Below are 23,369 nucleotides of genomic sequence, written 5' to 3' on the forward strand. Positions count from 1 at the left end.
GATGCAAGCAACCCATTTAAGGAGGCATGGTTCCCACCCTTCCGCACCACCCCCCCCCCCCCCCCCCCCCCAAAGACCCCAGACACACACACACTCCCCGCCACCATCAGACGGATTTTCCAATTTCACAAATGGCAGGGAACTGTCTTTAATCACAAGTCCTTCCCTTCCAGATGTTGCTCTATCCCCACAGTAATCTTCCAAATGTAATCGTGGTGGAAACCGCCCCGAGAAGTAGGTCTGCCTACTGCTAAGTTTGTATGCAGGTGAAAATCATATTTTGCAAGTGTCCCCCAAATTGTGAGGGATCCCCTCAGAATGCGAACCAGTAGACTGGTATAGGCTAAGTCCCCCCACAATTTTTAGAAAGAAAACGCCCATTCCCCTTAGAATGAGGAGAACGGAGTCTGAGGTGATGATTATATGGCCTTTGCATCTACTTACATGTGCTAACAGTGCAAGGCATCACATGCGTTTTAGCTGCGGTAGAAGGATGTTCAGGGAAGCAGTATCCTATTTATTTGTGAGAATTATCCCTGAGGTTGTTATCTTTGAATCACTCAACTGCTCACCATTAACTCTTTCATTACTAAAAGAAGTTTAAATGTGAGGGAGTTTTGTTCTTTAAAATTGAAAAAATGCCAACAAAAGACTGAGGCATGAACAGCAATGTTTACTCAGTAAATTAAGTTTAAGTTAGCAAGTTCCATTTGCACATTTGCGGGAGCTACTTTTAAACGTGGGCTTTCTTTAAAAAAAAACGTATCTCTTTCTGCCTCTAAACCTTTTTAATCGATGTTATGGATTATTTTTGTGACATTTGTATTTGTTTGAAACAGACAACTATTTGTATTATTTAAACTGAATTGGAGTGGGGGTAACTCACCGGAGAGAGGTGACTGCCAGTTCCGGTAGGTCCCTCGGTACTCTCCGTAGCTGGCGCATAGAGCGACGTCACTTTATTTATTTATTTATTTTTAGATTTTTATAGTGCGCAAACTTGACCCGTGAGGGTATCAGAGCGCTTTACAAGAATTATCAGTGTACAAACAAAGTCAATGTGCAGAAGTATACAGAAACTGTACAAAGGGGTGTGGAGAGGCAGGGGTGTGGGGAACATGGGATAATGGGGATACCAAAGTAATATTGTAATCAAAAAATAGATTTAGTAAAGAGATGAAAAGCCCCGTAGATTCTCTGCGGAGAGGGATTGGTGATCTGAGGAGAAACGATAGTCTTAGAAACATCAGATCTGTGGTCAGGCATGGTGGTTATTAGGCAAGGAATTTTCCCATGAGGAAGGTTTTGGCCTCCTTCTTGAAGCGTGCTAAAGAAGGGATTCTTCGGATGGCGGGTGGAAAAAAGTTCCAGATTCTGGGTGCTGCCCCGGTGAATGCCCTATTGTAGGTTCTTTTTTTCTGAAAAAAGGCAGGTTGGAGTACAAGGTTGCTGGCAGACCGAAAGTTTCTGCTTCCTCCAGATACCACTAGTTTTTGTGCCAGATAAGCAGGGGAGTTTGAATGAAGAGCCTTGTGTGTGATGCATGCCAGTTTCAGTTGAATTCTGGCCTCTAGGGGGAGCCACTCTGATGCACTACAGGGAGCCAATTACATGCATAAAAATGGTGGCGCTGCGTGGGCGCGCCACTGGTACGCCTAAGGCAAGCCCGTCTACACCAGTCCGCGCCCGACCGTGGCTCGGGTCCAGAGATCCTGGTCAAAAATTGATTTACTCCTTGGAAGAACTTTATGAACTAAAAGGCCCACCCCTCACACCGTCCTTCTCAGATTCTCTAGTAGAGAGGCTCCTTTACAGGTAATGTTTTAGTTGACAATGGGGAACCACAGGCTAGTGGTGCTCAGACTCAGAGGGTTAAGGACGTGGGGTCAGATGAGCCCTTTGGCTTAATGGCCGCTTTGCTAAACACTCGGTCCCTTCAAAAGCACAATTTGGAAATTTTCACGCTGCTTCAGGAGAAGGAGTTTGACATCCTTGCATTAATGGAGACGTGGTTAGAGGATGCCTCAGGTCCCGAAATAGTGGCCTCCCATTCTCCAGACTATGTATCCTGATTTATAGTCTGATGGGGAATAAAAGAGGGGGAGGAGTTGCAGTATTTGGCTGCATGGCCCTGACCACTGAGAGAATAGTTGAGGAGAGCCTAGATGGGGCGGATGGTCCTAGGGATTAAGCTCAGGCTCAAATCTTCCTGTCTGATAGTGGTAGTGGTAGTGGTAGTGGTAAACCGCCCTCCCCGGTCAACCCCGTTGTTTAACGATCTGTTCCACGAAGTGGTTAGTGATCTATGCTCGAGATACCAACAGGTTCTTGTATTTGGGGACTTCAACTACCACTGGGATCTGATACCAAGAGACTGTGTGTCTGGTAGGTTTGGAGAAGCTATGACAATGCTGCGGTTGAAACAAATTGTCGAGACCCCAACTCACGCGAAGGGTCATACTTTAGACCTCATTTGGACTATGTCTCCAGCAATGCTACAAATAGAGTGTAGACCCTGTAGCTGGTAAGATCATTTTCTCATCAGCTTTGAGATCCCTGTGTGTAGCGGACCTAATCACCTACCTCCAGTGTGGAGGGTGGTACGGAATTGGCGCAAGATAGAGACACTAGGCTGAGGGAAGCATTGAAGGAGACAGTATACCCAGTACACACAGTCCGGCAATCCGGACTTGGAGTACGAGATATGTACATAGTGGCTGAGGACAGCCATTGACACCATGCCTCCTGCCCGGAGGGAAAGGAAATGAAAAGATTGAAGGGTGCCCCATGGTACATGGAAGAGCAAAGAGGGGAAAACAGGCCGTCAATGCGAAAGGCATTGGTGGAAATTATACGATCCAAAGGCCCAGGAGACATACAAAGCAAAATTAGCCCTTTACAAAGCATCAATTATTACAACAAAATCTGCGTATTACAAACTGAAGATTAGGGAGGCCACGTACACTCAGAAGGAGACCTTTAACGTACTCAGGGAGCTGAGTCAAAAGAAAGAACAGAGGACGGTCGCCACCCAGGATGACTGTGATAAGATGCAGGACTTCTTTCTAGTTAGTCATTATGGAAATAGGCAACACTCGTATAAGCCCCTGCCCTCTATCAGTGGTGGATGCACCAGATTTTCAGGGCGGCACTCTCTCAGTCTTTCCTGGTGTTGTCTCAAATGGCTTAGCCCATATTGTGGCAAAAGTAAAATCTGGGTCACCAGAAGATCCCTGCCCTCCTAGGGTGTTTAAAATGGTCCTTCCTGCGGTAGCACCAGAGATGCTGTCCCTACTAATCTGTCCTTGTCAACGGTGCCAGCTGTGAAAAACGTGGGTATCGGGCTAGACACCAAGTTAACTCTGAACAATCAGGTCTCTGCTGTAGTGGGGAGTTGTGTGGGCTTTATGAGACAACTCCGGAAACTTGCAACCCTATTGTCATTTTCCACCATGCGTACCGTTGTGTCGGCACTATTCTTGTCACGCTTGGATTACGGTAACGCAGTATAAATAGGGCTTCCTGATAAACGTTTGGGGAAACTTCAGGTAGTCCTAAATGATGCAGCAAGATTGATTTTTAAATTGCAAGAACAGCACGGGCCGTACCCCTGCAACAACAGCTACACTGGCTCCCTATTAAGCGGAGGGTCAATCAATCAATCAATCAATCAATCACGGCATTTATAAAGCGCGCTACTCACCCGGGAGGGTCTCAAGGCGCTGGGGGAGGGGGTGTGTTACTGCTCGAACAGCCAGGTCTTGAGCTGCTTTCTGAAGGAGAGATCGTCTTGGGTTCGCCGAAGGTGGGTGGGGAGGGAGTTCCAGGTCTTGGCTGCCAGGTAGGAGAAGGATCTTCCTCCGGCGGTGGTTCTGCGGATGCGTGGAACGGTGGCGAGGGCGTGGCTGGTCGATCGTAGCTGGCGGGTGGGCGTGCAGAAGGTCATGCGGTCGTTGAGGTACTTGGGGCCCAGGTCGTGGAGAGCCTTGTGTGCGTGGGTGAGGAGTCTGAACGTGATTCTCTTGCTGACGGGGAGCCAGTGCAGGTCTCTCAGGTGTCCGGTGATGTGGCTGTGTCGGGGGATGTCCAGGATGAGTCGTGCGGAGGCGTTCTGGATGCGTTGGAGTCTTTTTTGAAGTTTGGCTGTGGTTCTGGCGTAGAGGGTGTTCCCGTAGTCCTTCGGCTGGTGACGAGTGCCTGGGTAACGGTCTTCCTGGTTTCAGTGGGGATCCATCTGAAGATCTTGCGGAGCATGCGCAGGGTGTTGAAGCATGAAGATGAGATGGCGTTGACTTGTCTGGTCATCGACAGGGAGGAGTCCAGGATGAAGCCCAGGTTGCGTGCGTGGTCCGTTGGCTTTGGAGCGGTGCCCAGGGCCGGGGGCCACCAGGAGTCGTCCCAGGCGGAGGGTGATGATCCCAGGATGAGGACTTCCGTCTTGTCTGAGTTCAGTTTAAGGCGGCTGTTCCTCATCCAGTCGGCAACGTCTTTCATCCCTTCGTGTAGGTTGGCTCTGGCGGTGGTGGGGTCGTTGGTGAGAGAGAGGATCAGCTGGGTGTCGTCGGCGTAGGAGATGATGTTGAGGTCGTGTTGGCGTGCGATGGCTGCGAGGGGGCTCGGGTAGACGTTGAAGAGGGTTGGACTGAGGGAAGATCCTTTTGGTATGCCGCAGATGACTTCGGTGGCCTCGGATCTGAAGGAGGGAGGCGGACTCTCTGGGTTCTTACGGCGAGGAACGAGATGATCCACTCCAGTGCTTTCTCTCGGATTCCGATGTTGCTGAGGCGCTTCACTAGGGTGAGGTGGCAGACAGTGTCGAACGCCGCAGAGAGGTCCAAGAGGATGAGGGCCGCTGTTTCCCCGTTGTCGATTAGGGTTCTGATGTCTGACGTCCGCGAGGTCGCCATTTAAGGCTAAGTGGGAGGGAGGAGCAGCTGGGAGGCGGGAGCGGGGAGGAGATGGAGCAAAAGGGGGCGTGGCCGCGTGAACGGCGGCGGGAAGCAAGGAGCGGGGCGGGAAGGCACAGGGGAAAGCCAACACTCAAAACAACAACAGTTTAACAAATTAGGCACAAAATACTACGAAATACAACACCTAGATACGGTGAACAGCTGGGGAAGGCAGGCAGGCAGACGCCACAACGAGGCTGCGAGCAGCAGCGAGGGGCACACACACAGCTGGTGGCCGTGCGGCGCGGGGGTGTCCCGAGAACAGGTCACACTCACCTGCGCCGCGCGGTCGCCATTTAAGGACAAGTGGGAGGGAGGAGCAGCTGGGAGGCGGGAGCGGGGAGGACACGGAGCAAAAGGGGGCGTGGCCGCGTGAACAGCGGCGGGAACCGGGGAGCGGGGCGGGCAGGCACAGGGGTAAGCCAACACTCAAAACAACAACAGTTTAACAAATTGGGCACAAAGAGTCCGATGTAGGTAATTCTAATTTACCACTTCTAAAATACCGAATCATACCGATTCGGTATTTAAGAAGTGGTAAATTAGAAGGGGGGAAATGTAGGTATTTCAGATTCGGTAAATACCGAATCGTTAAGATTCGGTATTTACCGATTCTGTAAATACCGAATCGGTAAAGCCAATTGATTCCTATGGGCATTGCAGCCCATAGGAATCAATGGTCATTACCGAATCGGTATTTACCGATTCGGTAAATACCAATTTTTACAAGGGTGCAGGGGGTGTCACTTTGACACCCTCTTGCAACCCAATTCCGGACTTGTGTGCCATGTGGCACACAGACATGCCCTAAGGGCATGTCTGTGTGTCACATTGCACAGGTGTGCATGCACAGATGTGCATGCACACCTGTATTCGGTATTTTAGCACCCAATTGGATTGGGTGGTAAAATACCGATTCTTAAAGCCCTGTGGCACTCTGACATGTGCCAGCTACATCTGCATTTACAGAATCGGTATTTTACCGAGTCTGTATTTACCGATTCGGTAATTTTACCGAATCGGTAAATACAGAATCGGTAAAATACCGACTCTGTAAATACATGCCCTACATCTGCAAACCGTAATACTGGTCGGAAACGGCCGAATTCGGCCGTTTCCGACCGGTATTAGGGCACCTACATTGGGCCCAAAATACTACGAAATACAACACCTAGATACGGCGAACAGCTGGGGAAGGCAGGCAGGCAGACGGCACAATGAGGCTGCGAACAGCAGCGAGGAGCACACACACAGCTGGTGGCCATGCGGCGCTGGGGTTTCCTGAGAACAGGTCAGGCTCAAAGGCCAGTGCATTGCACATAAAGCACAGTATGGAGAGGCGCCTAGCTACATCAAATACTGGTTGAAGCTTTATGTGCCTGGACGGTGCCTCCGTTCATTTGAGTCAAGCCTATTGGCCTGCCCGCGCTTTAATAGAGCCACCTTGGGGGGCGGGCCTTCTCAGTTGTGATTCCCCAGCTCTGGAACAAGCTATCGGACAGTATACGTGGGGAAGCCACCTTACTCCCGTTCATGAGGAAACTCAAGACCATCTTGTTCACTGAGGCATTTGGATAAGCTCACCCTAAACGTGCTGAGCCCAGCAGGAATAAGGAATTCCTGGGTTCATGGTCTATGCTGTAAGCGCTTAGAGACCTTTTGGTGAGTTGGCACTCTACAAATATAAACTAACATAACATGTCTTATAAACAGTGGAAACGTTCTTCTGGAGTCCCATAGCAGACAAGGGGTACAGTCCTCAGATTGTTCCAATAAGAACCTTTCTCTGGTTAGGTTACACCTATGGCATTAAAGCCTAAATGTCACCAGAAGACTGCAGCACTTATTGTGCCATACATTCGTGTGACAAGGAAAACTACCAGTTAACACCTTGGCTGCTAAGGGTTTTCCCGCTGGGTGCTGATCATTTACGAACCCCATTGTTTGTGACAAGGTCAACTCGTCATAAGCACAGGGCAGGTAAAGCCCATGACGAGTTGACCTTGTCACTAGCATGGAAGTGGTTAATCCTTACTGAAGCAGTTTAAAAGTGCAGCCTGACCATTTAAAAAAACATTTTTTGACAGAGGGAAAACATTTCCCATCAAATATTAAAAAGGTATCTCTGTGTAGGTCTAGTAGCCTACAAGGCAGTGTGCATTGTATTTAAAAGTGGGACATGTAGAAATTTAACGTTATCATGTTACTGCAGTGACAAAACCCTAAAATATATTTTTACTATGGAATTCTCAGGCTGTCCTATAAGGAAACTAAAGTATAGATTAAAATATTAATTCTGCTATCTTGCATTTGAGAATAGCTAGAAAAATAATTCTACAACTCTTTCTAATAAGTATTACAACCAAAGTCAATTATGAAGTTTGGTTTTTAATAAACATTTAGGAAAACTAACTTATAGAAATGTGAGTTTTCCCTGCCTGAAGTTCCTGAGGGCTAGTTTACATTAGCTCCCCAGCAGTTGTCAATCAGGTGCTTCACTTTAATGAGGTGTGACTTTCCTCCCAGGAACCACACAATATTCCACTTTGATTGATATGTCGACCTGTATGAGTGGGGTTGATGACTGTGAGCTCAGCAGTATGCCAATGTCTGCTTGATAGGTCTATCTGATGCACATGTAAAACTTTTGCTCCCTTGAAAAGAATCAAACGGGCATGGAGAGCAATTTTTGTGTATTCACTGCCTGGTTGCTGATGCACTCTGCTTTTCTCCAACCAGGCTTCTGTCTCCTAACGTGTTGTGGTTCTATGGCCTGCTTCAGACTGGAGTTTAGTGTTGGATGTGGGAGGATACGTGTAATTTCCAAAGTACAGTCAAACACACACCCCCAACTCTCAGAGCCTAAATTTAGTGTGCCTGAAGACTTCTGCAATTCTGATGTTGCCATGTCACATGGAATTTTGGTTGTTTTTATAGTAGGCAACCTGGACCTACTGACACAGTGTGTAGGGTGTCCTCTAGTAACTTTTATCCCATTGGTTAGGGAAGTCACCCTACTTAGCTAGTGCCAGGCATAAATGTGGTACCACAGGGCACCCTTGTTAGAACACTCTCTGGTCCTGTGGAATAATAAAGGATGAACTACACCTGCTGTTCAGGATCTGTGAGGGGTAAATGAAGGGCTGGTCTTGCTTCCCACTTGTATCCAGGGCAAAGAGTCAGTTGGCAGATCTCTGTGTGGCTACAGGGACACACATGATGTAAGAGCCATTTTACCAGAAGTGCACAGCTGACCAGTAGCAACTGGGGTCTGCTGTTTACCTTTTCCTGTCCACCCTGAGAGTCTCTAAGTGCCTCCCCTGAGTTCCCATGGGACTTAGTGATATACCTGCATGGTTGTTTGGGCACCAGAAGGAAGTTTGGAAACTTTCTAAACCCATTGTTCCAGCTTCAGCAGTATCGGACTGGCAGTTCCACAGCATTGGATTGAATTTCAGCTTAACCCAATACAAAGATTTCTGCACTTCTGAGAAAAGCCCAAGTTTCTTTCTCCAAATCTCTAGTGCTTCAGCTGGACCAACCTGCTTCAGGTATCCGGCCTTTGGTTCCTCTGCAGTGGCTGCAATTACAGTGGTGATCCATACAGGACGTTTTTCTACTCAGAAAGTGACAAAGTTCCATTGTGAAGTGAATCTTAGATTTTTTTTCTGATTTATTGACTTGCAGTCTTTCACCGGGACTAATCCACTTGGTGAATCCGACCCGTACTCCATTGTGTTCAGCCTGAAATTGAAACCTGGTCCTGGTCTACCATGTTCATTGATTCACATTGGGAACATTTTTCTTGGCTCCTTAGCCACTGTGATATTTAAAAATGCATATTCTCGGTTCCCTTTATGTATTTCTAGTTGTTCTTTTTTTGCTTTTATGCTAGTTACATTTTTAGTACTCCAAAATGACTCACTCATTTTAAGATAAGCCTGTCTGCCATGTGCCATAGCTAGCAGGGTCTTTGATCAGGTATAAATTACTGACATCTTTGACTGGACCTAACAGTTTAGTTTCTTTATATCTTATGGTAGACTATAATCCATAAAAGTTAAAGTCAGTGCTGTTTTTTTAAGCACACTTTGCCTGTGTTCAGGGTTAGGTCCTTCGATAAAGGTAAATACTAGGTTTTATATTTTTTCCCTACCTATTACTACTTAATTAAAGTGATACCAGTTAAGGAAAACTATCTGAAGGTTTCTATATATTTTTAAAAGCACCAGTTCTTTTGTACCCAGATGGCCACATCTTCTTAGCAACGGAGGAGGTCCGCTTCCACGACGCCACCTTTGTGGACAGCTTTGTACTGGGCCAGATCCACTCGGCGTTTCGTGCCACTCTGCTTGGTTTCCCGACTCGTTCTCTCGCCTCTCGCTTGTCATTGAAAACGAGAGTGGAGTTCATCTCATCTCAAAACTATATAAGGCGTGCTCCAAGATGATACTGGTCAATGATGACAGGATCCGTAAGCTCTGGGAGGAGGATTTAGGCCGACCCATCACAGACGACCAGTGGGCTAAGTGCTGTGCAGTAACCAAAGAGGTGTATTCAGTAGCAGGCATAAGCTGCTACACTTTAAGTTCTTACGCAGAATCTATATTACCTCGGCCAGGGCCCATAGACTGGACCCGTTCGGACCCCATACCTGCCGTAAATATGACTCCCCTTATGCTGATTTTGCACACCTCACATGGACCTGCCCTAAACTACAGTCCTACTGGGTGGGGGTACACAAAACACTTTGCGCTATGACTGAGCTATCACTGGTCCCCATGCCTGAAGTGGCACTGCTGGGATATGTGGTCAACTTCCCTAAAACTACTAGGAGGTTTGCAGCTATCTGCCTGCTGCTAGCCAAAAGAGAAATTGCTATTCACTGGGGACGTAGGTGAACCCCCACGTTGCAAGGCTGGATGAGCAGTCTGGCCTACTGCAACATCAACAGTGAACTATATTCCGTTACCCTGCCTGGCTCCTCTCGCCCAAGGACATCTGGGGTCCATACAGATTCTATGTAAAAAAAGTTTGACAGGCCACTGACTCCCAACTGGAACGGGGCATTGTCCCTACGGGGGTTGGGTGACTTACTTTACCCTTTCCATACAATTGACTTTCTCTATTCTGTGGACCTCTGCAATGATCCTGTCCTTTAAATTATGTTATTTTATCTGCGATGGTTGAGAACAGGTGGGCATGTGGACTCGCTGATGGGGAGGGGGTATTTGCTCTTGGTGTGGAATTATGCCCTTAAAGACTGAGTTTTGTATATCTTCCTTGTTTGTTTTCCCTTACAGCCTTTATTCAGTCCGATTACTGTATTGACGCCTAATGCTCCATCTAATCTTTATCTATTGTGATGACAATGACAATTACCACCTATGACTTTTTCTATATGATGTAACAAATGGTAAATAAAGTTTTTTTTAAAAAGCACCAGTACTTTCTACAAAGTACTGTGGTACTTTAAGAAAACATAAAACGATTAATAAATATGGTAAAAAGTAAAAAATACACTGTACTACACTATATTTCACAAACAGTGTACTAAAGTGCATTTTCAATTTTTTACATATTTACTTTTTGTAAAAAAAATGAATGCAATACCGTTGTACTACCACAAACGTACTGCGGTACCTAGAAATATAAAAAAAGATGTAATTTGTCAAAAAATAAAATACACTATAGGATACTATATTCAACAAATATAGGGTACTACAGTTTATTTTTTATTTCTTATATTTTGTTTTAGTTTTCCTGTAACTTTTTTAGGTACGAGCGCTGTAGTGCTTAATCCTTTTTAAAAATATATGGATTTTTTTTATTTTCCCTACCTATTACCACTTTAAGAAAGTGGAAATAGGAAGGGAACAACAATACAACCTACTACTTGCCTATATCTAAGACATTAATCCAGAACTAAGCTAAAGTATGGTGAAAACTACATTGGTGAGTTTACTTTTATCAACACAGCCATTAGCGAATCATTTACTGCCTTTTAACTGATAAACACCTCAATATATATCGCAGCACATTTTATAACTAAGGGGCCGATTTCAATGTCAGGCGGAATTGCTTCTGACCGACACCGACTTGTAAACGGGACCAACCAACCCGGGACACGGACCCGACCGCCTGATTTGGATGCGACCAAAAACTGTTCAGTCACATTATGGCCATAAACCGGCTGTAGTACATGCTCTCATAGAGAAATGGGAGGTCGTGTTAATCCCTGCACCCTGTGGCAGGCACCTCATGGTAACTGCCACGGGTGCAGGGATTTACAGGGGGCACATTGGGGCCCCCTCTGGCCACAACAGAGTCCATGCACACAAGGGGGTCATGCTGGGGACCCCAAACAGGTTTTCTGACATGGTTTCCTTTTCGGACGGGCCAGCATGGAAACCATGCATCATAATCCCAAGGGCGGAAAGGCCCGCCCTTTGGGATTACGAGCCGGTCCGTCGGAAGGCAACTGGAATTACTGAGCTGTTTCAATTCCGATCCGCTGATCCATAATCAGCCGGTGAGAATTGAAACAGATGATGGCGCTTGAAAAGCCTCCGGTCGGAGGTTTTCCGACCACTATCATAACAGGCCCCTAAGTACTTTAGCATGTATCATTGTAGTACCACTTAAACAATTATTTAGAACTAATATAAAAAAATATTCTTCCTTTAAAATGTTATCTGCATTCATTCAGCCACTTTCACATTATGTCTCTTTACTATACCACACACTACCCCACATTATGCAATTCCACTGTAAACAAATACACTCTATGTCACTACACCACTCCAATCTATGGTATTCCAGTTTATGCGAATCCACTCTATGGCTCTCCACTCTCTCCTTTCCACTGTATACCACTCCACTCTCCACACTCCACTCTATACCACTCCACTCTATGCCACTCCACTCTATGCCACTCCACTCTATTCCACTCCACTCCATGCTATTCCACTCTAGGGCACTCCACTGCATGCCAGTCCACTGTCCGTAAATCCATTATATGCCACCTCAAGTGTTCCACCCCTCCACTCTTCGCTATTTCACTATACGCTACTCAACTCGATGCCACTACACTCTATGCCAGTGGTCACCATTACACTGTACACCACTGTACAGTACGCCAATCCACTGTATGGCACTCCACTTTACACCACTCTACGCTATTCCATTCTACGTCACTCTACTATATGATACTCCACTGTATGCCAGTCCACTCTACCCCACTCCTCATCTACAGGCTATTTCAATCCATGCCATTCCAGGCTATTTCACTCTACGCCATAGTATGCCTTTCTTCGCTAACTATTCTACTCAATGTTACTCCTCTTTATGCCACTCTTCTGTGTGCCACTCCACTGTATGTAATTCAACTTTTCACCACTGCACTCTACTCTATTCCATTCTACACCACTCGTCTATATTCAACTCAACGCCACTCCACTCTATGATTTTTCACTCTGCGCCTACTCTCTACTCCATGCCACTCCACTCTACGGTATTCCGCTCTATGCCACTTGACTGTATGCCACTCTATGCCACTTTTGCCGTTACAATGCACGGCTTCTACCCCTTCATGTTACATCAATTATAACACATGAAATCGTAAAATTCAGAACAACACTTATGACATCATTTATGACAACACTGTGCACAGTAGAGTAGCAATTTATAGTTATTATAGTGTGGCTAGCGAGGTGACAACACTGTGAGGGGAGGCGCTAGAGTTATAGTAATTTGGAGTTGGTACTTAAATTATAAATGTAAGGTATGGCTAATACTTTAGAATGTCTAATGTTGGAGCAGTTTAAGTTTGCTTTGTATTAAAAGATAATGCTTTCCTAACTATAACTGTGTTAAACTTGATATATATATATATATATATATATATATATATATATATATATATATATATATATATATATATATATATATATATATATATATATATATATATATATATATCTATACTAATATAATAAAGAGAGAGCCCAAACCTTTGAGGCGCGTAATCTCAGGAACCACAGCACCGATCACAACACCCAAGACAGCGTTGGAAAGGGCAGTTGCAGCAGAAGGACATAGGCTATGCAGACGCCCACCATATACATTTAAAAGGTAAAAGAACCGTGCCAGCAAAGTAGTCCCTTGTGGGCGCGTCTGTGTTGTGCTGTGGGCGTGTGCTGGGGCGTGACAAACACTGGGGACATGTGGTACGTTCCGCTCTTCATGCCATGTCTCATATTGTGAGCTGTGGGTGTGTGCTGGGGGCCTGGGCATGTGCGGGGCGCGGGATTACAGAAAAAAAGCGAGCGTTGTGCCCAATATTTCATTGTTTTTTCTTCCCAGGTTCTGTACATTCCAGCTCCGGGTGTGCTTACCCCGCGCTCCCAGTGACGTGCACCTGCTTTACTGTATGGAGGTCAGTCATGGCGCTATTCCCAAGGGCCGGAAGGAGCGCAAACAGGGGCCATTGTGCAGGATATGTAATCTCGCCTTAACTTCCGGTGACGCCTGAAGCGCACACTGGAGATTTTCCACTTCTGTTGCGCACAGGCCTCACGCCACACACATCCGGACACAAGGCCCGCCTCCACGGAAATAGCAGGAAAGGGACTATCCCTCCCCCGGTAATATGTGATGATATTCCGCAAACCAACATCCCAGCATACCATCACTCCGCAATTTTTATAACGCAGGACTATTACTCCGCAAAGACATAATTTCTAAAACTTTTACAACGCATATGACTTTATCACGCATGCCATTAAAATGCAAATGCATGTGTGGTAAAGTCATATACATTGTAAAAGTACATTATTAAAACATCAAATATACGTTTGTATATATGTGTATTTATATATATATATATATATATATATATATATATACACGTTTTTTTATTTAATTAAAACATTTATTCTTTTAAATTGCATTATTTATATTATTTTTATTTATTATTTCATTTTATTACCCTTTACACCCTAAAAACTAGTCCCACCCTGCTCCCTTTAAATACCCCTGCACCCCATAATCATAACCCACCCTTACTCCTTAAAATACCCCAACACCCTTAAACACTTAACCCTATAAATATACCCTGTACCCCAAACCCAAACCTATCCCTAAATATACCCCTGTACCCTAAAACTCAAACCTAGCCCTGAACCCTATAAATACCCCTGTACCTCAAAACCCAAACCTACCCCTGAACCTTAAAAATACCCCTGTACCCCAAAACCCAAACCTAGCCCTGAACCCTAAAAATACCCCTGTACCCCAAAACCCAAACCTACCCCTGAACCCTAAAATACCCCTGTACCCCAAAACCTAAACCAAGCCCTGAACCCTAAAAATACCCCTGTACCCCAAAACCCAAACCTAGCCCTGAACCCTTAAAATACCCCTGTACCCCAAAACCCAGACCTACCCCTGAACCCTAAAAATACCCCTATACCCCAAAACCCAAACCAAGCCCTGAACCCTAAAAATACCCCTGTACCCCAAAACCCATACCTATTCCTAAACCCTAAAACTACCACTGTACCCCATAACCCAAAACATTATCTGAAACCTTAAAATGCCCAAACACCCCAAAACATATACCTCAGTACCCCAAAACATATACCCCTATACCCATACTTACCTTATCCAAACATTTAAAAAAACATGCTTTTACCATTCATGCATTTACAACGAATTTCGTTGTAAATGTATGCGTGGTAAAAGCATACAAAATGTAATGCCATGCGTTATAATGGCATTGCGGAGTCATGGTACTTTCGTAATGAAAGTATGCGGAGTGATGGTATGCAGAAAGAAAGTTGCGGAATTATAGGTGTTTACCCCCCCCCACGGTAAGTACATTGGTGACACGGCGGCCCACATCTCCAGCAACATACTCATATTTTTTCACCACCGATTTAAAAAATGCACAGGTCTCTCTCATTGATGACCAGCACCGACATACACTTTTAGACACACCTCCCGCCACAAGTTCTAGAATTGCGAACCATAGAGCTGGGGAGCTACGTTCAAATCTCGGCATCAGCTCAACATCCTGTGATTCCAGGCAAATCGCTTTGTCTCCCCGTGCCTACCACAAATGAATGTGTTCTTCTGTAATGTAAATTGTGCTCATGCCATGTTGTCGAGTTTGCGCTATATAATATTGCAAGGAAAAATAAAGTAGGGAAACTCGAGTTCACACACTACTGAACGCGCACTCTTAAGTGCATCAGCAGTGCACTGTGAATCGGAGCGTTTCACAGGCCTGTCACAGATAAGAAATGCTATCTAAACGAAATCCTACAAAACAATATACTACTGGCCGGCAGCAATTCATACCCGGACAACGTCGGGACGGGCTGCTAGTATATATATATATATATATATATATATATATATATATATATATATATACAAGGTTTCAAGGACGTTATAGTTAGGATCATATGTTACTCATACAAATCCAGAGGTATTCAGCTGTTATAGTTACCTGAGTTAACTAGTTAACTATAACTCTTGCCCCTGCAAACCACTGCTTATGACCTCACATATTACATCACTCATGACATGGCCAGTGACATCACTCATGACATTGCAAATTACATCAGTGATGACATCATCCACAGCATCGCTGATGTACCCACTCACATCCCCATATAACTTTTCATACGCCCACTCCAACTTCCACACTACCATTCTCAAACCCATTCACACACCCATACCAGTACTTAAACATAAGCAGTTAGTCAATGATTCATAGATCAACACTCAATACTCACATCCACTCACTCATCCATACAGCCACTCACTCACTAATACATCCTCTGGTGTATTCATTAATACTCCCCTACATACACTCACACACTGAGTCAGACAGCAATAGAGTTACGCACACACCTACTCACTTACCCTTACAGTCAATCATATAGCCTCTTACACATATAGTCACACACACACACACGCTCGCTCACCCACCTATACAGGCACTGACACAAGCACACACTCACCCATACAGCACTCTCACATTCAGTCACTCAACCATACAGTCACTCACATACCCCATCACTCACCTATATTACCTTTCACATACCCATTTACCCATATACCACTGACGCATCCATTCACTCACCAATATAGCCATAAACATACTCACTCTCCCATACAAACCCTCACATACACATTCACTAAACCATACAGACACTGACTCACCCATATTCTCCCCCATACAGGCAGTCACACACCCCCTGACCCACCCATACACTTATAAATCCATATATGTCCTCAGACAAGCAGTCAAACACCCATACAGCCACTTATGTACTCACTCACCAACCCATATGTACACTTAGAAATCAACTGACAGACAGGTGCCCTCATTTACATAACCAGTCACCTATACATTCACTGAGACACCTAATCACTCACATATAGTCAGTCATGCACAAACTGAGTCATCCATACAGACACTCATATACCAATTGATTCACCAATACACCTTAGTGTATATATATTGAACACTCATAAACTTTTTAAACACAGTCACTGGAGGATGTCATCACTGATGTCATCAGTAATGTCACTGACTTTCATGAGTGATGTAATATGTGAGGTCATAATCAGTGCATTGCGGGGCATGAGGTATGGTTAACTCGGGAAACTATATTGGCTGAATTTCTCTGGTTTTGCATGAGTAAAATCTGATCCAAACTATAATGTCATGGCAACCTTTGTTTTTTGTGTGACTTTCTATGTTTTTTTTAGCTAGCAGTCTTGTTTGCAGAGTGGTGGAAAAAGGGGGCTGGGCCTCCGACCAGCTCTCAGAAATTCCGCTGTGTAGGTCTTACAGGAGGTACCAGGAGGGCTTCTTGGCCCCCAAGGTCCCTCTTGAGCCAAGGGGACTTTATCCCCCAACTAGTAGTGCAACAGGTGGCACTTTTGTAGGGTGGTGAAGAAAGGGGGCGTGACCTCTGGCAACTTCTCAGCAATCCTGCTGTGGCAGACTTAGTGGAGGTAACAAGAGGGGTACTTCCCCGAGCCTGAACATGGAGCAGGAAGCGGCACACAATCAAGGTGACGAAACTTCCTCTTCATTTTGTTTCATTCAGCACATCAGCATTTAGTGCAAGTGGTGGAGAAGATGGCCGGCGCGTTTCGCCGTTTTCGCCATCAACTGGACCATAGAGTCCTAGCGTGTAAATACTCCTTTTAGCATCCTGTGTACAAGTCCATCTTTGATTTCTATTCAAAAGAACAACTTGAGTGTACACGCTCCTTATTTAAAGTTCACCATCAGTCCCAGGATGCTTGTTTCTGGTCCAGGGAGGATCTGGACTTGCAGATCGGGTGGGACTGTTCCCATGAGCAACAAGGTCAAGACTGATTTGCATATGGCTGGGTCCAAACTGAAGTGGCTTAGCAAGCAGAAGAATGATGATGGATTAAACCCAGATCTGTGACTAGGGGTGAGTGCTTGGAAAGTTTCAGCACTCCGTCTATCATCTGCTATGTTTGCCCTATTTGGCCAGGGTATGCCCAGATGTGGGTTCCTTCCTCACTTTGTCACTGGATTCAAGCTATCCTGGCTCATGAGAGGTGAAACCCCGAAACCGGTCTGAGGATGCGTGGTTCCTGACCAGGGAGGACCTGGCCTGGCATTTTTGGTTTGACTGTTCCCATAAGGAAGAGTGTCAAGACTGATTTGCATACGGCTGGGTCCAAACTGGAGTGGCTTAGTGAGCAGAAGAAAGATGATGGGTTCAACCCAGATCCTTGACTGCGGGTGAATGTCTGAAAAGTTTCAGCACTCTGTCTATCATCTTATTGTGTTTGCTATGTTCGCCCTAATTGACCAGGGTATGCCCAGGCGTGGGTCCCTTGCTCACTTTGCCACTGGATTTAAGCTAGCCTGACTGATGAGGGGCAACACCCCAAAATCTGTCCCAGGGTGCTTGTTCACGGTCCAGAGTGGACATGTCCCGGCTAGATTGTTTCCATGGGGAACAGGGTCAAGACTGAATTGTATATGACTGGGTCCAATCTTGGGTGGCTTAGTGAGCAGAAGAACGATGATGGATTCAACATAGATCTGTGACTGGGGGGTGAGTGTCTGAAAGAATTCAGCACTCCTTCCATCATCTTATTGTGTTTGCTATGTTTGCCCTAAGTGGCCAGGTTATGCCCAGATGTGGGTCCCTTGCTCACTTTGCTATTGGATTCAAGCTAGCCTGGCTGATATGGGGTGAAACCCTGAAACTTGTCCCAGGATCCTTGTTTCCGGTCCAGGGAGGATCTGGCCTGGCAGTTCAGGCTGGACTGTTCCCATGAGGAACAGGTTTACGACTCAATCAATCAAGGGTTGGTAAAGCACAACTGTTCACCCATGAGGGTCTCAAGGCACTGGTGGGGTGGGGTTGGAGCATATCTGTCTGAGTGCTCGGGTCATTCAAAGAGACAGGTCCTGAAGTCCTTTCTGAACTGGGGTGGCGTGGGAGATAGTCTGAGGTGGAGGGGTAGGGTGTTTCAGGTCATGGGAGTGAGGAAGGAGAAGGACTTTACTTCGGTTCTGGTTTTGCGGATCCATGGGACAGTGGCCAGGTTGAGATGTAGAAGGAGAGGCGGCTGTTCAGGTATGCTCGTCAGGCGTTGTGGATGGACTTGTAAGCCTGGTGAAGAGTTTGAAGGTTAGTCTTCTTTCTGCTGAGAGCCAATGGAGTTCGTGGAGGTGTTGAGTGATGTGGCTGTGCCAGGAGGAGGCCGAGGTCCAGTCTGGCTGCGGCATTCTGGACATGCTTGAGCTTGAAGAAGTTTTTCTGTGTAACACCAGTGTAAAGTGTGCTGTTGTAGTTGAGTCTGCTGCTGATGAACACATGAGTGGCGGTCCTTCTGGATTTGGTGGGGATCCATCTAAGGGTCTGTTGCAGCAGGTGGAGGGTATTGAAACAGGACGAGGATACTGAGTTGATCTAGTAGTCCATAGTGAGCGATGCGTCTAGTAGGATGCTGAGGTTTCGTGCCAGGTCCATAGGGTGGGGGGATTCTCTAGCACAGAGGGCCACCGGGTACTGTCCCATGTGGAGGGGGTGGATCCCAGGATGAGTATTTCTGTCTTGTCTCAGTTGAGCTTAAGGCAGCTATTCTTCATCCAGGTGGTGACGGCTTTGATCCCTTCTTAAAGATTGTGCCTGGTGACTTTGGGTTTGTAGGTGAAGGAGAGGATCAGCTGGGTGTCGTTAATTTGCATATGACTTGGTTCAAACTGGGGTGGCCTGGTGAGCAGATGAATGATGATGGATTCAACCCAGATCTGTGACTAGGGGTGAGTGTCTGAAAAGTTTCAACACTCTGTCCATCATCTTATTATATTTGCTATGTTTGACCTAAGTGGCCAGGGTATGCCCAGACGTGGGTCTCTTGCTTACTTTGCCACTGGATTCAAGCTAACCTGGCTGATGAGGGGTGAAACCCCGAAACCGGTCGCAGGAGGCTTGTTTCCTGTCCAAGGAGGACCTGGCCTGGCAGTTTTGGCTGGACTGTTCCCATGATGAACAGGGTCAAGACTGATTTGCATACGGCTGGGTCCAAAATGGGGTGGCTTTGTGGCCAGAAGAAGGATGATGGGTTCAACCACAAAAAAAAGAAAAGCTATAATAAAAATTTTATTTTCGCAATTAGATTGATTTGATGTTTTTGTAAAACACATATACAGTCAGGAGGCCACCTCAGAGTGCTGATAAAACATGCATATGATCACAAACTTTTGGAACATATATGTTTTTTAATGCAACACAAATGTTGGGAACTTTGGGCCCAATTTATATGTTTGCCGCATGAACAGGCGACAGAGTTTACACACCACCAACATAATGGTCCGCCTGCCCAATTTAATGGTGTGTGGACCTTATGTTTGGCTACGGTGGTGACTACTCCAACTCCACCATAGCCAAACTTCTCCGACGGAGCCCTGTACCAAACAGCAAGATGAATTGACAGAAACCCCTGGGACATAATTTACTCCATCTCCATGGCAGAACGGCAGGCTGTCCATCCTGATATAATTCTGGCCTTTTTTCAGGAGTTTAAGGGCAGAAAGAGGGTATTGTATTCCATTTGAAACACTCAGCATTTTCCCATTGGCGTCCTGGGCCTTTTACCTGCTGTTGAGCTCAGCGCTGAGCACCAAGTGCATCTCCTTTAGCAGTTGACCCTCGGTGTAGCAAGGTTGAGCACTCATGGGCTTACTCAGGGAGTTGGCCTACCAGTCAGTAAATTAGGGACTGGCCAGTGCCTTTACTTATTCTATGCTAACAATTGGATTCAAGGGGATTTTGTGCAGTAAGATACCTGTGAACAGAGCTTTGAAGCAAGGATGTGTCCTGGCTCCCATTCTGTTTTACCTGTTTGTTGTCCATATAGAGTTGATGGTTGCATATCCAGAAGCATGTCCGTCCAGGATCAATGGTCATTCATTATGTGTTTTGCAATTTGCTGATGATACAGTCATCCTAGATTATACTCCTATGTGTCTCCAGTAGCCCCTAAACAACCTATATACGTATTACAAATGCAAGAAACTTCAAATAAATCAAGAAAATATCAAAGTGCTAACTTTAACAAGCATTGGCATAGCCAATAGGTCTCGCCTTTGGGACCTTGTAAGTAAAAAAAAAAACTGAAGTATAAGACTTCACGTTTACATTTACTTCGTATTTAGGATGCAGTAAATGTAAACGTGAAGTCTTACACTTCAGTTGTTTTTTTAACTTACAAGGTCCCAAAGGCGAGACCTATTGGCGTTGCCAATGAGTGTTGGAGCATGGTTCTGCACTTGGGTCTGTAATTCACACGTTGAAGCATGACAGCTTTCTAGAAATAAACATTTCCCACCGTTTTAAAATATGTGCTGCTGCCTCAGGGACAGGCTTGTTGGGTTGCTCCCGCTAGTCAAATCCTGTCAGTCAGGACGTCACGTCACATGAAGGTTCAGTCCTTTTTACCACCCAAATGACCCAGTTTCCTAAGCTATGCTGACAAGCCTGAATGCAGATAGGTGGGTGGCGTCAACAGTGAGAGCGCAGACGCCATATTGAAGAAGGGTAGTTTCAAAGTTCCCTGTAAGTATGCCTAGATAAAGGGTTACTAAAACAAAAGACAACAAATGTTTGCTTGGGACAACACAATAACTTTGTCAATACAATACATTTTGTGTATTAGAATTAAATACTTATAAACAAACAAAATCCCGTATAAGGTAACTGCCTGTTGTCTATGGTGCAATAATAGACTTTGCATAATTTGTCTTCATTTAGTGGCTTAAGTGGTGCCCTCGCACTACCTGCTGTCTACAAGAGTTAGAGTTTCAAAATGGCAGACTAGGTTGCACCTCCAGCAGACTGCTCCAACGCAATTCTCTAGAAGTCTCCACAAAGAGACTGGCTTGGGAGCCACTGATTGGCTTGTACGGGAGGAGACCTGAAGGGAGGGAGGCTTGTGACGTCAGGCCTTTAAACCGGCTGGCTGGGGTGCTGCTGAGCCGTGATTATGCACGTGCTGTGTTACTGGAAGTGTTTGCAGAGCAGTTCCACGTTTTGCAAGAAGTGACTGTTGGGTGCGCGTGAGACTCGTGCCTCCACCTTTAGCACCCCATGGTACCTTTAGGAGCCACTCAGAGCCTTCAGCAGTAGCCTCCACCCCCAGGAGGAGGCCAGTATGAGCTTCAGTATGTGTGCTGAGAGAAGCCAGGTACATAGGGGTCTGGTGACAAATTTAAACAAGTGCGCTCGCCGAGTAGAGGAGGAGGCAGCAGGGGAGGGGAGAGAGGAGGGGGCCTGTGCCCGATTTCCTTGCGGGAGCGAGCAGGAACCATCTGTTACTTACAAACAGATGGTTTCAAAGCTCGCTCCCGCAAGGGTATCGCCAAACGTGCATGCGTTGCCATTGAAACCAATGCAATGCATGCATGCTTTCGGCCCAAAAAGTTAAGCAATTACTAAAGGTTTCCTCCTAAGCAGCGCATGTGCGCTGCATAGGCGAGACCTAAAAACAAAATCTCAGCACTAGACAAAGTTAGGCCCCAACTTCATTTGTAGCACAACATCTTATAAATATCAAGGGGTGGAATTCCAAGCCTCAAGACATCACAAACTACACATGCAGGACCTGGAAAGTAAAGCTGTGAAGGTAAAATTCGCTCATGTCAACACTGAACAGCACTTCACAGATAAGGTATTGAAACTGCTGTTCGGAGCATTAAATGCAAATTTTTCACCAACTTTAACCTATGGTTAGAAGCAATGCCCGGTCAAGTAAACTGCTGGTTCAATCAGGAATAGACTAAACTTTATAAAGTAATATTACGTTTGTCGAACTCAGTCAGGCAAGACCAAATTTGATTAGAATTTAATTTTGTAGAGCAAACACTGGCACTAAACGCGACACTGCTAAGGTATTGGTTTAAACTAAAACAAACAGAAAAGAGCTTTTTTAAAGGCCAACTTTGACAATAACGTGAGCGTGGGAAACGCACCCAATGGCATTTAATCAATGACACTATATTAACGTAACTCCAAATGATATCTCTCTGGAATTGCCATATATCCTACAGTACCTTCAATCACATACTGAAGAAGACAGTAGACAGTAAATCTAGAGACACTGACTTGGAATCTTGTAAAACAAAGCAACACAACTCACTTATAGCAAGAACTTATGAAAAACCAACTCAGCAAACTTATTTTGACCTTGTGCTTTCATGAGAGACAAAAAGTCAGTTTTTAAGAATGCTTTTTGGACTGTTTGATGCGGGAGAGGCAGCACACAGGTGGGAACATAAGAGAATAAATACAGCCTGTCTTTCTATTCCTATTAGAAAGAGCCCATTTGCACACATACCTTGTGGTTCTCTGGCTTTTATAATGTAAATAAAAAGGCTTTTTAATTCAAAATTACGAGAAAAGAACTTAAGAAACCATTCATCTGCTATTTTTGCCGGTTTTTGTAAAATATAGAAATGTGATTTCAAAATGCATCGACTAACTCTCTGCCACAGATGAACTGGACTTCAAAACATATGATTTTAATGTATGCGGTTGAATTTTTCAGGGTGTCATGAATGATTGACTGGTTTAATGAACTATCATTAAACGTAAACGTGTTTACTAGATAGAGTGCCTTTACTTAGAACAGTGTAAAGCTGGGGAGTTAGGTCCATGTGGGGCATGGGGTAGGCTGGACCCTATTATATCAAAACAACAACAAAATTTGCCTACACCAAACTTATTTTCAAAGAAATCTTAGCACATGGATCAAACCGAAACTTCTTTAGTTTGAACCAGTATTTTATTTATACCCATCAATTTTATAATTCTTTTAGGTCTATTTTTTCATATTTCAAGCACAAAA

This window comes from Lissotriton vulgaris, unplaced genomic scaffold (assembly GCF_964263255.1).
Source record: "Lissotriton vulgaris unplaced genomic scaffold, aLisVul1.2 SCAFFOLD_254, whole genome shotgun sequence".
In the NCBI taxonomy this organism is placed as follows: Eukaryota; Metazoa; Chordata; class Amphibia; order Caudata; family Salamandridae; genus Lissotriton; species Lissotriton vulgaris.